Source organism: Mesoplodon densirostris, chromosome 7 (assembly GCF_025265405.1).
Source record: "Mesoplodon densirostris isolate mMesDen1 chromosome 7, mMesDen1 primary haplotype, whole genome shotgun sequence".
NCBI classification, from domain to species: domain Eukaryota; kingdom Metazoa; phylum Chordata; class Mammalia; order Artiodactyla; family Ziphiidae; genus Mesoplodon; species Mesoplodon densirostris.
Window position 1 is genome coordinate 101,534,019 of NC_082667.1, and position 12,978 is coordinate 101,546,996.

Here is a 12,978-nt window from a genome sequence, read left to right on the forward strand (position 1 = left end):
CAATTACAAAGTAAAAGATGGCTGGTGTATATCACAAATTATTAGACATCAAGGCAGAAAGTTTTAAAATAGGACAAGAACTATTCCCTGTAAAGAAGATTACACAAAATGAAGTTATAGAGAACCCAAAGAGGGTCATAGAAGTGGCTTTTATGAAGGATGACATGAGAATTTAGCATGCATTTAGGAGCTGATTGGCATCCTCCCTGGAGACTGGGGAAGCCAGCAGATACCACCTCTATGTTCTCACTTGAGCCCAGTACACATCACCAATATCTCACTAAAAGGAGCTTATACACATCTGGTGCCCCAGCTTTTGCAGCTGCCACCGAAGGGAGAGACCCCTGGATCACCTGGCTCTGATAGCCAGCAGGTTTTATACTTATGGGTGCCACAGAACTGTAGCAAAGAATCAGTCATTAATGGGTATAGCAGCCCTGCCCACACCCCCCAAGGGTACACCTGGGCCCAGTGCAGAAGCAACATGAAAAAAAGCCCATCTCCTAGTTTTCTCCATGAGAGGGCCCTAACTACATACTTTCCCAGTTGCTGCCTACAAGTACAGCTTTCAATCAGCTTGCATCTAGGTACAGACTGCAGTCTTCCTCTTTGGGAGCCACTAAGAACAAAGAAGGCAGCATGGAAAATCACAAATGTTTAAGAGATAAAGAGCTCTGGTCAGGCTGATGTATAAGGTTCTCTTACCTAAGATTACTTTGTCAAGACAGAGAGAGGTGGCTCTTTTATCTAAGGTACAGAAAACAACAGAGAGTCAAGGAAAATGAAATGGGAATATGTTTCAAACAAAAGAATGAGATAAAACTTTAGAAACAGATCTCAATGAAACAGAGACAAGTGATTTACCTAATAAAGAATTTAAAATAATGGTCATAGGGCCTCCCTGGTGGCGCAGTGGTTGAGAGTCCGCCTGCCGATGCAGGGGATACGGGTTCGTGCCCCGGTCTGGGAGGATCCCATATGCCGCGGAGCGGCTGGGCCCGTGAGCCATGGCCGCTGAGCCTGCGCGTCCGGAGCCTGTGCTCCGCAATGGGAGAGGCCACAACAGTGAGAGGCCCGCATACCGCAAAAAAAAAAAAAAAAAAAAAAAAAAAAAAAAAAATAATAATAATAATAATAATGGTCATAAAGATGCTCACAGGGCTTCCCTGGTGGCGCAGTGGTTGGGAGTCTGCCTGCCAATGCAGGGGACACGGGTTCGTGCCCCGGTCCGGGGGATCCCACATGCCGTGGAGCGGCTGGGCCTGTGAGCCATGGCCACTGAGCCTGCGCGTCCGGAGCCTGTGCTCCGCAGCGGGAGAGGCCACAGCGGTGAGAGGCCCGCGTACCGCAAAAAAAAAAAAAAGATGCTCACAGATCAGGAGAACAATGTTTAAACAAAGTGAGAATTTCAAAGAAGGTAGAAAATATAAGAACGTACCAAACAAATCAGAGAGCTGAAGAATACACTAACTGAACTGAAAAATTCAATAGAGGAGTTAAGCAGCAGACAAGTAAAAGGATCAGTGAACTCAAAGGGCAGTGAAATTTATCCAATCAGAGGAGCAAAGAAAAAAAAAAGTAAAGACAGCTTAAAGGACTTACAAGACAATATCAAGTGAACAAGTATATGCATTCTAGGGGGTCCCAGAAGTAGAAGAGAAAGGGGCAGAAAGCTTATAAGAAATATCAGCTGAAAACTTTCCTAACCTGGAGAAAGAAACAGACCAGATTCAGGAAGCACAGAGAAATCCAAAAAAGATAAATCCAAAGAGCCCTCACATGGAGACACATTATAATTAAATTGTGAAAAGTTAAAGACAGGGCTTCCCTGGTGGTGCAGTGGTTGAGAGTCCGCCTGCTGATGCAGGGGACACGGGTTCGTGCCCCGGTCCGGGAATATCCCACATGCCGCGGAGCGGCTAGGCCTGTGAGCCATGGCCGTTGAGCCTGCGCGTCCAGAGCATGTGCTCCGCAACGGGACAGGCCACAACAGTGAGAGGCCCACGTACTGCAAAAAAAAAAAAAAAAAAAAGTTAAAGAGACTCTTAAAAGCAGCAAGAGAAAAACTTGTCATGAACAAAGGAACCCCCATAAGACTATCAGCAGATTTTTTAGCAGAAACATTATAGGCCAGAGGGGAGTGGTATGATATATTCAAAAGAGCTGAAAGAAAAAACAAACTGCCAATCAAGAATACTTTATCCAGGAAACCTGTCCTTCAGAATTGAAGGAGATAGTTTCCCAGACAAGCAAGAGCTGGAGGAGGAGTTCATTACCACTAGACCAGCCTTATTAAAATGTTAAAGGGACTTCATCAACCTGAATCAAAGGATGCTAATTAGTGACAAACCTTTGAAAGTATGTCTCACTGGTAAAGATAAATCTATAGTTAAATTCAGAATACTTTATTGTAATGGTGATGGGTAAATCCTTATAACTCTGGTGTGAAGGCTAAGACAAGATGATTAAAAATAAGCATAACTTCAAAAATTTTTAATGGATACATAAGGTAAAAATATGTAAACTGTAACATCAGAAACATAAAATGGAGGGGGTAGTAGAGTGTAGAACTTAAGTATTTGAAATTAAGTTGTTATAGCTTAAAATATACTGTTATAAATATGAGATGTTTTATATAAGCCTCATGGTAACCACAAAGCAAAGACCTATAGTAGATGCACAAAAGATAAAGATAGAGGAGTCTATGCGCAGCCCTACAAAAAAACCCATCAAACCACAAAAGAAGAAAGCAAGACATGAAGAAACAAAGGAACTACAATACAGCCAGAGAACAATGAACGAAATGGCAATAGTAAGTCCATATCTATCAATAGTAACCTTAAATGACTGAATGGAAAATAAAAAGACCCAATTATATGCTGCATACATGAGAATCACTTCAGCTTTAAGGACACATAAAGACTGAAAGTGAAGGAATGGAAAAATATCTCATGAATGGAAACCAAAAGAAAGCAGGGTAGCTATATTTATTATTGGACAAAATAGACTTTAAGACACAGAACGTAGGAAGATAAAAAGGTCATTATATTATGATAAAGGGGTCAATCTAACAAGAGAATAAAAAATTGTAAATATCCACCCAACATTAGAGCACCTAAATATATAAAGCATATATTAACAGACCTGAGGGTACTCCCTGGCAGTCCAGTGGTTAAGACTTGGTACTTTCACGGCCGGGGTCTGGGTTCAATCCCTGGTCGAGGAACTAAGATCCTGCAAGCTGCACAGCGTGGCCGGTGGGTGGGTGGGGGAATGAGACCTAAGGGAGGAAGAGACAGTAATCCAATAATAGGGACTTCAATACCACACTTTCAACAATAGATATTTCATCCAGATTGAAAATCAATGAGGAAACATTGGACTTAAATGATACGTTAGACCAGATGGACTTAGATACAATAAGACGTTCTATCCAAGGGCAGCAGAATACATATTCTTCTCAAGTGCACATGTATCATTCTCCACAATAGAGCATATGTTAGGACACAAAAGAGGTCTTAAGATTAAGGAGACTGAAATTGCATCAAGCATCTTTTCTGACCACAGTAGTATGAAACTAGAAATCAATTATAAGAAGAAAAGTGGAAAATTCACAAATATGTGGAGATTAAAAACCATGTTACTGGACAACCAATGGGTCAAAGAAGAAAACCAAACAGAAATTAAAAAATATTCTGATACAAATGAAAATAGAAATGCAACACACCAAAACATGCGATGGAGCAAAAGCAGTTCTAATAGGGAACTTCATACTGCACTAAGAATCAAGAAAGTTCTCAAATAAATAACCTAACTTTACACCTCAAGGAACTAGAAAAAGAACAAACTAAGCCCAAAGTTAGTTGAAGGCAGGGAAATAAAGATCAGAGGAGAAAGAAATGAAATACAGGCTAAAAAGATAATAGAAAAGATTTTTTAAAAATGAAGAGCTGATTTTTAAAAAAAGAAACAAATGACAAATCATTTGCTAGACTTAAAAAAAGAGAAGCCTCAAATAAATAAAATTATAAATGAAAGAGGAGATATTACAACTAGTACCACACAATGAATCATAAGCAAGTATGCTGAACAATTATACACCAATAAACTGCACAAACTAGAAGAGATGGAAAAAGCCCTAGAACCATATAACCTACCAAGACTGAAGCATGAAAAAATAGAAAATCTGAATATACTAATTACTAGTGAGGAGACTGAATCAGTAATGAAAAACCTCCCAATTAAGAAAAGTCCAGGACCAGACAGCTTCATCGGTGAATTCCACCAAGCATTTAAAGAATTAATACTAATCCTTCTCAAATTCTTCCAACAAATAGAAGTGGGAATCCTTCCAAACAAATTTTATGAGGACATCATTACCCTGATACCAAAACCAAAGAAGGACACTACAAGAACAGAAAACTACAGGCCAATATCTCTGATGAAAGTAGATACAAATATCCTGAACAACATATTAGCAAACCAAAATCTACAGCACATTAAAAGAATCATGCACCATAATTAAGTGGAATTTATTCCAGGGATGTAAGCATAGTTTAGTATCCATAAGTCAATGTTATAAACCAAGTAACAAAATGAAGGATAAAAATCATATGATCATCTCAAGATGCAGAAAAAGCATTTGATAAAATTCAACATCCATTCATGATAAAAACTCCCAATATAGGGGGTGTAGAAAGACTGTACTTCAACATAATAAAGGCTATATATGACAAGCCCACAGCTAACATCATACGCGATGAAAAGCTGAAAGGTTTTCCTCTAAGATCAGGAACAAGACAAGGATGCCCACTCTTACCAATTTTATTCAACATATTACTGGACGTCCTAAGGAGAACAATTAAAATAGCAAGCAAGGAAAGGACATAAAAAGCTTCCACAACAAAAAGGAAGTAGATGAAATGCTGATATATTATATATAGACTACCTTAAAAACTCTACCAAAGAACTGTTATAATAAATGAATATAATAAAGTTGTAGGATACAAAGTCAATATACAGGCATACCTCATTTTATTGCACTTTGTAGATACTGTGGGGTATTTTTGCTTCTTTTTTTAAACAAATTGAAGGTTTGTGGCAATCCTGTGTTGTCAGATGATGGTTAGCATATTTTAGCAATAAAATTAAGGTATACATATTGTTTTTTAAGACAATACTAATGCACACTAAATAGACTATAGTGTAAACATAACTTATATGCGCTGGGAAATAGATTTGCATGACTCGTGATTTGCTTTATTGCAGTGGTCTAGAACTGAACCTGCAATATCTCCGAGATATGCCTGTATTTTTTGTTTTTCAACAAATTGAAGCTTTATGGCAACCTTGCATTGTGTATCAAGCAAGTCTATCAGCACCATTTTTCCAATAGCATTTGTTCACTTCGTGTCTCTATGTCACATTTTGGTAATTCTCACAATATTTCAAACTTTTCATTGTTATTATATTTGTTATGGTGATCTGTGACCAGTGATCTCTGATGTTACTATTGTAAATGTTTCGGGGCACAATGAACTGCACTTATATCAAGATGGTGAACTTGATAAATGCTTCTGACTGCTCCACCAACTGGCAACTTCCCCATCTCTCTCCTTCTCCCTGAGGGGAGGGAACAGGCCTCCTTACTCCCTGAGACACAAGAATATTGAATGTAGGCCAATTAATAACCCTACATGACCTCTAAGTGTTAAAGTGAAAGGAAGAGTCACATGTCTTTCACTTTAAATCAAAAGCTAGCAATGATTAAGGTTAGTGAGGAAGGCATGTACAAAGCCGAGATAGTCTGAAAGCTAGGCCTTTTGTGCCAGTTACCAAGTGCTACTCCAGTGAACCCAGGGATGTTAAGAAAGTGAAACAGCCTCATTGCTAATACTGTAAGTCTCCTACATATGAACGAGTTCTGTTCTGAGAGCAAGTTCATAAGTCCAATTTGTTCGTAAGTCCAACGAAGTTAGCCTAGGTACCCAACTAACACAATCGGATATATAGTACTGTACTGTAATCGGTTTATAATAGTTTTCACACAAATACATAAAAAAACAAACACAAAAAATAAAACATTTTAGGTATTACAGTACAGCACCTTGAAAAGTATAGTAGTACAGTACCACAGGTGGCATACAGGGGCTGGCATCAAGTGAACAGGTTACTGACTGGAGGACGGAGAAGAGGTGGGAGATGGTAGAGCTGAAGGATTGTCAGCAATAGGAGACGGAAGGTCTGGACAAAAGCACAACCATTTGTAGAGGATGCATGCAATGTGACAATATACACCAGGCATGGAAACTAACTTATGTGACTGGACATGCAAACGCATGTTCACATCTTTGAAAGTTCACAACTTGAAGGTTTGTATGTAGGGGACTTACTGTAAGCAGAAAGTTTTATTAGTCTGGCTAGAAGATCAAACCAGCCACAACATTCCCTTAAGCCAAATCCCAATCCAGAGCAAGGCTCTGGCTCTCTCAAATTCTGTGAAGGCTGAGACAAGTCAGGAAGCTGCAGAAGAAAAGTTTGAAGCTACCAGAGATTGGTCCTTGAGGTTTAAGGTAAGAAGCCAGCTCCATAACATCAAAGTGCAAGATTCAGCAAGTGCTGATGTAGAAGGTGCAGCAAGTTATCCAAAGATCTAGCTAAGATAATTCATGAAGGTGGCTCCACTAAACAACAAATTTTCAACATAGATGAAACAGGTACTGAAACATCTATTGAAAAAAGATGCCATCCAGGACTTTCATAGCTAGAGTGGAGAAGTCAATGCCTGGATTCAAAGCTTCAAAGGACAGGCTAACTAACTCTCTTGTTAGGGGCCAGTGCAGCTGGTGAGTTTAACTTGAAGTCATTGCTCATCTACCACTCTGAAAATCCTAAGGCCCTTAAGAATTATGCTAAATCTATTCTGTGTGCTTTATAAATGGAACAACAAAGTCTGGATGACAGCACATCTGCTCACAACATGGTTAACCAAGTATTTTAAGCCCAGTATTGAGAACTGTTCCTCAGGAAAACAAAATTTCTTTCAAAATATTACTGCTCATTGACAATACACTTGGTCACCCAAAAGCTCTGATCGAGATGTACAGTGAGCTTAACATGGTTTTAAATTCTGCTAACATGGCATCCATTCTGCAGCCCATGGATCAAGGAGTAATTTCAACTTTTAAGTCTTCCTATTTAAGAAATATATTTTGTAAAGCTATAGCTGCCATAGTGATTCCTCTGACGAATCTGGGCAAAGTCAATTGAAAACCTTCTGAAAAGCATTCACCATTCTAGATGCCACTAACAGCATTCATGGAAACCATAAAAAGAACGAAAAGACAACCCTCAAAATGGGAGAAAATATTTGCAAATGAAGCAACTGACAAAATATTAATCTCCAAAATATACAAGCAGCTCATGCAGCTCAATATCGAAAAAACAAACAACCTAATCCAAAAATGGGCAGAAGACCTAAATAGACATTTCTCCAAAGAAGATATACAGATTGCCAACAAACACCTGAAAGTATGCTCAACATCACTAATCATTAGAGAAATGCAAATCAAAACTACAATGAGGTATCACCTCACACCAGTCAGAATGGCCATCATCAAAAAATCTACAAACAATAAATACTGAAGAGGGTGTGGAGAAAAGAGAACCCTCTTGCACTGTTGGTGGGAATATAAACTGACACAGCCACTATGGAGAACAGTATGCAGGTTCCTTAAAAAACTAAAAATAGAACTACCATATGACCCAGCAATCCCACTACTGGGCATATACCCTGAGAAAACCATAATTCAAAAAGAGTCATGTACCACAATGTTCATTGCAGCTCTATTTACAATAGCCAGGACATGGAAACAACCTAAGTGTCCACTGACAGATGAATGGATAGAGAAGATGTCACACATATATACAATGGAATATTACTCAGCCATAAAACGAAACCAAATTGATTTATTTGTAGTGAGGTGGATGGACCTAGTCTGTCATACAGAGTGAAGTAAGAAAGAGAAAAACAAATACCGTATGCTAACACATATATATGGAATCTAAAAAAGGAAAAATGGTTCAGAAGAACCTAGGGGCAGGACAGGAATAAAGACGCAGACGTAGAGAATGGACTTGAGGACACGGGGAGGGGGAAGGGTAAGCTGGGATGAAGTGAGAGAGTGGCATGGACATATATACACTACCAAATGTAAAATAGATAGCTAGAGGGAAGCAGCTGCATAGCACAGAGAGATCAGCTCGATGCTTTGTGACCACCTAGATGTGTGGGATAGGGAGGGTGGGAGGGAGACCCAAGAGGGAGGAGATATGGGGATGTGTGTATATGTATAGCTGATTCACTTTGTTATACAGCAGAAACTTAACACACCATTGTAAAGCAATTATACTGCAATAAAGATGTTAAAAAAAAAAGAGTATTCATGATTCATGCCTTTATGTCAAAACATCAACATTAACAGGAGTTTGGAAGAAGTTGTTTCCAACCTCATGGATAACTTGAGTGGTTCAAGATGTCAGGGAAGGAAGTAATTGCAGATGTGGTGGAAACAGCAAGAGAACTAGAATTGTAAGTGGGGCTTAAGATGTGACTGAATTGCTGCAATCTCATCATAAAACTTGAATGAATGAGGATTTGCTTCTTATGGATGAGCAAAGAAAGTGGTTTCTTGAGATGGAATCTAATCCTGGTAAAGATGCTGTAAAGACTGTTGAAATACAACTAAAGATTTAGAATATGACATAAATTTAGTTGATAAAGGAGTGGCAGGGTTTTGAGAGGACTGACTCCAATTTTGAAAGAAGTTCTACTGTGGGTAAAATGCTATAAAACAGCTACAGAGAAATTGTTCATGAAAGGAAGAGTCAATTGATACAGGAAACTTCACTGTTGCCTTAGAAACTGCCACAGCCACCCCAACCTTGAGCAACCAACATTCTGATCAGCCAGCAGCCATCAACACTGAGGTAAGACCCTCCACCAGCAAAGGCTTGAAGGCTCAGATGATGCTTAGCATTTTTTAAGCAATAAAGTGTTTAAATTTTTTTAAATTTATTATTATTTATTTAATTTTAGTTTATTGGAGCTACCTCTTTCTTTTCTTTTCTTTCTTTCTTTTTTTTTTTTTTGGCCACATTGCACAGCTTCCAGGATCTCAGTTCTCTGACTAGGGATTGAACCTGGGCCATGGCAGTGAAAGACTGGAATCCTAACCACTAGGTCATGAGGGAACTCCCAGCAATAGAGGATTTTTAAATTAAGGTATGTATTTTTTTTTAGACATGATGCTATCTCACACTGGGAAACCAAAAAATTTGTGTGACTTGTGATATTTGCTTAATTGTGGTCACCTGTAACTGAATCTGCAATATGTCCAAGGTATGCCTGGTACAAAAATCTTTTGCATTTATATACACTAACAATGAACTATCAGAAAGAGAAATTAAGAAAATAATCCCATTTACAGCTGCATCAAAAATAATAAAGATACCCTAGGAATAAATTTAACCAGGGAAGTGACAGATCTAGACACTGAAAAGTATAAGACACTGATGAAAGAAATTGAAAACATAAATAAATGGAAAGATATTTCATGCTCATTGACTGGAAGAATATTATTAAAATGTTCATACTACCCAAAGTCATCTACAGATTCATTGCAATCTGTACCAAAATTCCAATGGCATATTTTCAAAGAAACAGAAGAGCAATTCTAAAACTTGTATGAAACCACTAAAGACCCCAAATAGCTAAAGCAAACTTGAGAAAGAACAAAGCTGGAGAAATCATACTTCCTGATTTCAAACTATATTATAAAGCTATAGTAATTAAAACAGTATGGTATAGACATAAACATAAACACATAAATCAGTGGAATAGAGAGCCCAGAAATAAATCTATGCATATATGGTCAATTAATTTACAACAAAGGAGCTGAGAATATACAGTGGGGAAAGGACAGTCTCTTCAATAAGTGGTGCTGGAAAAACTGGACAGCCATTTGCAAAAGAATGAAATTGGACCACTATCTTACACCATACACAAAAATCAGTTCAAAATGGATTAAAGCCTGAAATTCAAGACCTGAAACCGTGAAACTCCCAGAAGAATACACAGGAGGTAAGCTCCTTGACATGGGTCTTGAGAATTTTTTTTTCTGTATTTCACACCAAAAGCAAAAATAAACAAGTGGGACTAGATCAAACTTAAAAGCTTCTACACAGCCAAGGAAATCATAAACAAAATGAAAAGGCAACCTATGGAGTGGGAAAAAATATTTGCAAACCATCTATATGACAAGAGGTTAATGTCCAAAGTATATACAAAACTGACACAATTCAATAGCAAAAAAGCAAATCAATTAGAAATGGGCAGAGGATGTGAATAGACATTTCTCCAAGGAAGACATTACAAATGACCAGCAAGTACACGAAAAGATGTTCAACATCAGTAGTCACCAAAACCACAATGAGATTTCACCTCACATGTATCAGAATGGCTATCATCAAAATGACAAAAGATAAGTGTTGCTGAGGATGTGAAAAGAGAATCCTTGTGCACTGTTGGTGGGAATGTAAATTGGTGCAAGTATGGAAAACAGCATGGAGATTCCTCAAAAAGTTAAAAATGAAAAAAATATGATCCAGCAATCCTAGTTCTGGGTATATATCCAAAGGAAATGAACACAGGATACACACACACATAAACACACGTGCATGTATTGTGTACATGTGTGTGTGTGTGTATATATATAATCTACATTCCCATGTTCATTGCAGCATTATTTGCAATAGCCAAGGTAAGGAAACACCTAAGTGGCAGTTAACAGATGAATGAGTAAAAGAGGTGGTAAATACAATGGCATATTATTCCACCATGAAAAAGAAGGAAATCTTGCCACTTGTGACAACATGGATGGATCTTGAGGGAATTATGCTCAGTGAAATAAGCCAGAGAGAAAGACAAATACTGCATGGTATGATTTACATGTGGAATCTGTAAAAAAAAAAAAAAAAAAAAAAAAAGAAAAAAGAAACAAAAAACTGGAACAGTAGGAAAGCAGTTGCTATAGTTTGGGGGTATAGAGGAAAATAGGGAGAGGTCAAAGAGTACAAAATTTCAGGTATAACATAAATAAAGTCTGAGGGTCTAATGTATAACCTGGTGACTAGAGATGACAATGCTGTATTATATAACTGAAATTGAAATTTGCTGAGAGAACTCAACTATTATCACACACACACTGACAAAACTGGATAAATATGTGAGGTGATGGACGTGATAATTAACTAGAGGGGCCTTTCACAATGTATATGTAGATCAAATCATGATGTACAGTACATTTTAAATATCTTACAATTTTGCCTATTATATCTCAATAAAGGTAAAAAAACGAAGTTATGTAAGTTACAGACTATCACTGAGCAATAATACCAAACAACTGAAGTAAAAACTATGTCCAAGATAGTTATAATGGGAAATTAAATGTTTATGCCAAGTATTAAAAACAAAGTTAGATGGGATTTGATAAGATTAAATAAATATCAAACCTTGTACCTTTATAAACACCTGTTTTTAAGCACCCATGCAACACAGAAATTTTAACCTATCTTTTGACCACAATAATAAAAATACTGTAAATTTTTAAATTAAAAAGCATGCTAGGGGACTTCCTTGGTGGCGCAGTGGTTAAGAATCCACTTGCCAATGCAGGGGACATGGGTTCAAGCCCTGGTCTGGGAAGCTCCCACATGCCGTGGAGTAACTAAGCCCGTGGGCCACAACTACTGAGCCTGCGAGCCACAACTACTGAGGCCTGCGTGCCTAGAGCCTGTGCTCCGCACCAAGAGAAGCCACCGCAATGAGAAGCCTGTGCACCGCAACAAAGAGTAGCCCCCACTCACTGCAACTAGAGAAAGCACGCGTGCAGCAACAAAGACCCAACGCAGCCAAAAAATAAGCAAATAAATAAAATTAATTAATATATATTAAAAAAACATGCTACCTTATTCTAAGTAAAGATATTAAAAAAAAACAAGAAAATGAAAGTCTTACCCCATCTTTCAAAGTCTGATGTCTAAAGTTGAAATCAGAACTAAGTTCTTAGTGTTAATTAAATGCTTAGGAAAAAAATCAAAACTCTTCAATTTAAGAAGTTGAATATGAAAAAAGAACTCTGAGAACAAGAAACAAAGAATAAGAAATCAGTGAATCAGAAAAGTATATAGCTGTTAAATGTAAGAGGTGATTTTGTCACAAAAAATTAGTCACATCTAATTTAAAGAGAACACAAGCAAACATTACAGAGAAAAATATAATTTAATTCAGTAAAAAGACTCGTAAGTCTGACAAGATCAATCAGATTGGAAGAAAATCGGGGAGAAAAACCTGAACTGCTTCTGCAAAAGCCTTCAGGCTTAGATGATTTATTGATTTTAGTTTGAAGGAACACTTATATCCCATTCTACTGAATAAATAAACTGTTGCCCCAAGACATGGGAGCAACCTAAATGTCCATCTACAGATGAATGGATAAAGAAGGCATGATATATAATGGAATATTACTCAGTCATAAAAAAGAATGAAATAATGCCATTTGCAGCAACATGGATGGACTTAAAAATTATCATACTAAGTAAGCCAGAGAAAGACAAATATCATATGATATTGCTTATATGTGAAATTAAAAAAGATGCTAATGAACTTATATACAAAACAGAAACAGATCCACAGACATAGAAAACAAACTTATGGTTACCACAGGGGAAAGGGGGAGAGAGATAAATTAGGAGTTTAGGATTAATGTATACACACAACTATATATAAAACAGATAACCAACAAGGACCTATATACCTACTATATAGCACTGTGAACTGTATTCAGTATTTATATATATAAAACTGAATCACTTTGCTGTACATCTGAAACTAACACATTGTAAACAAACTATACTTCA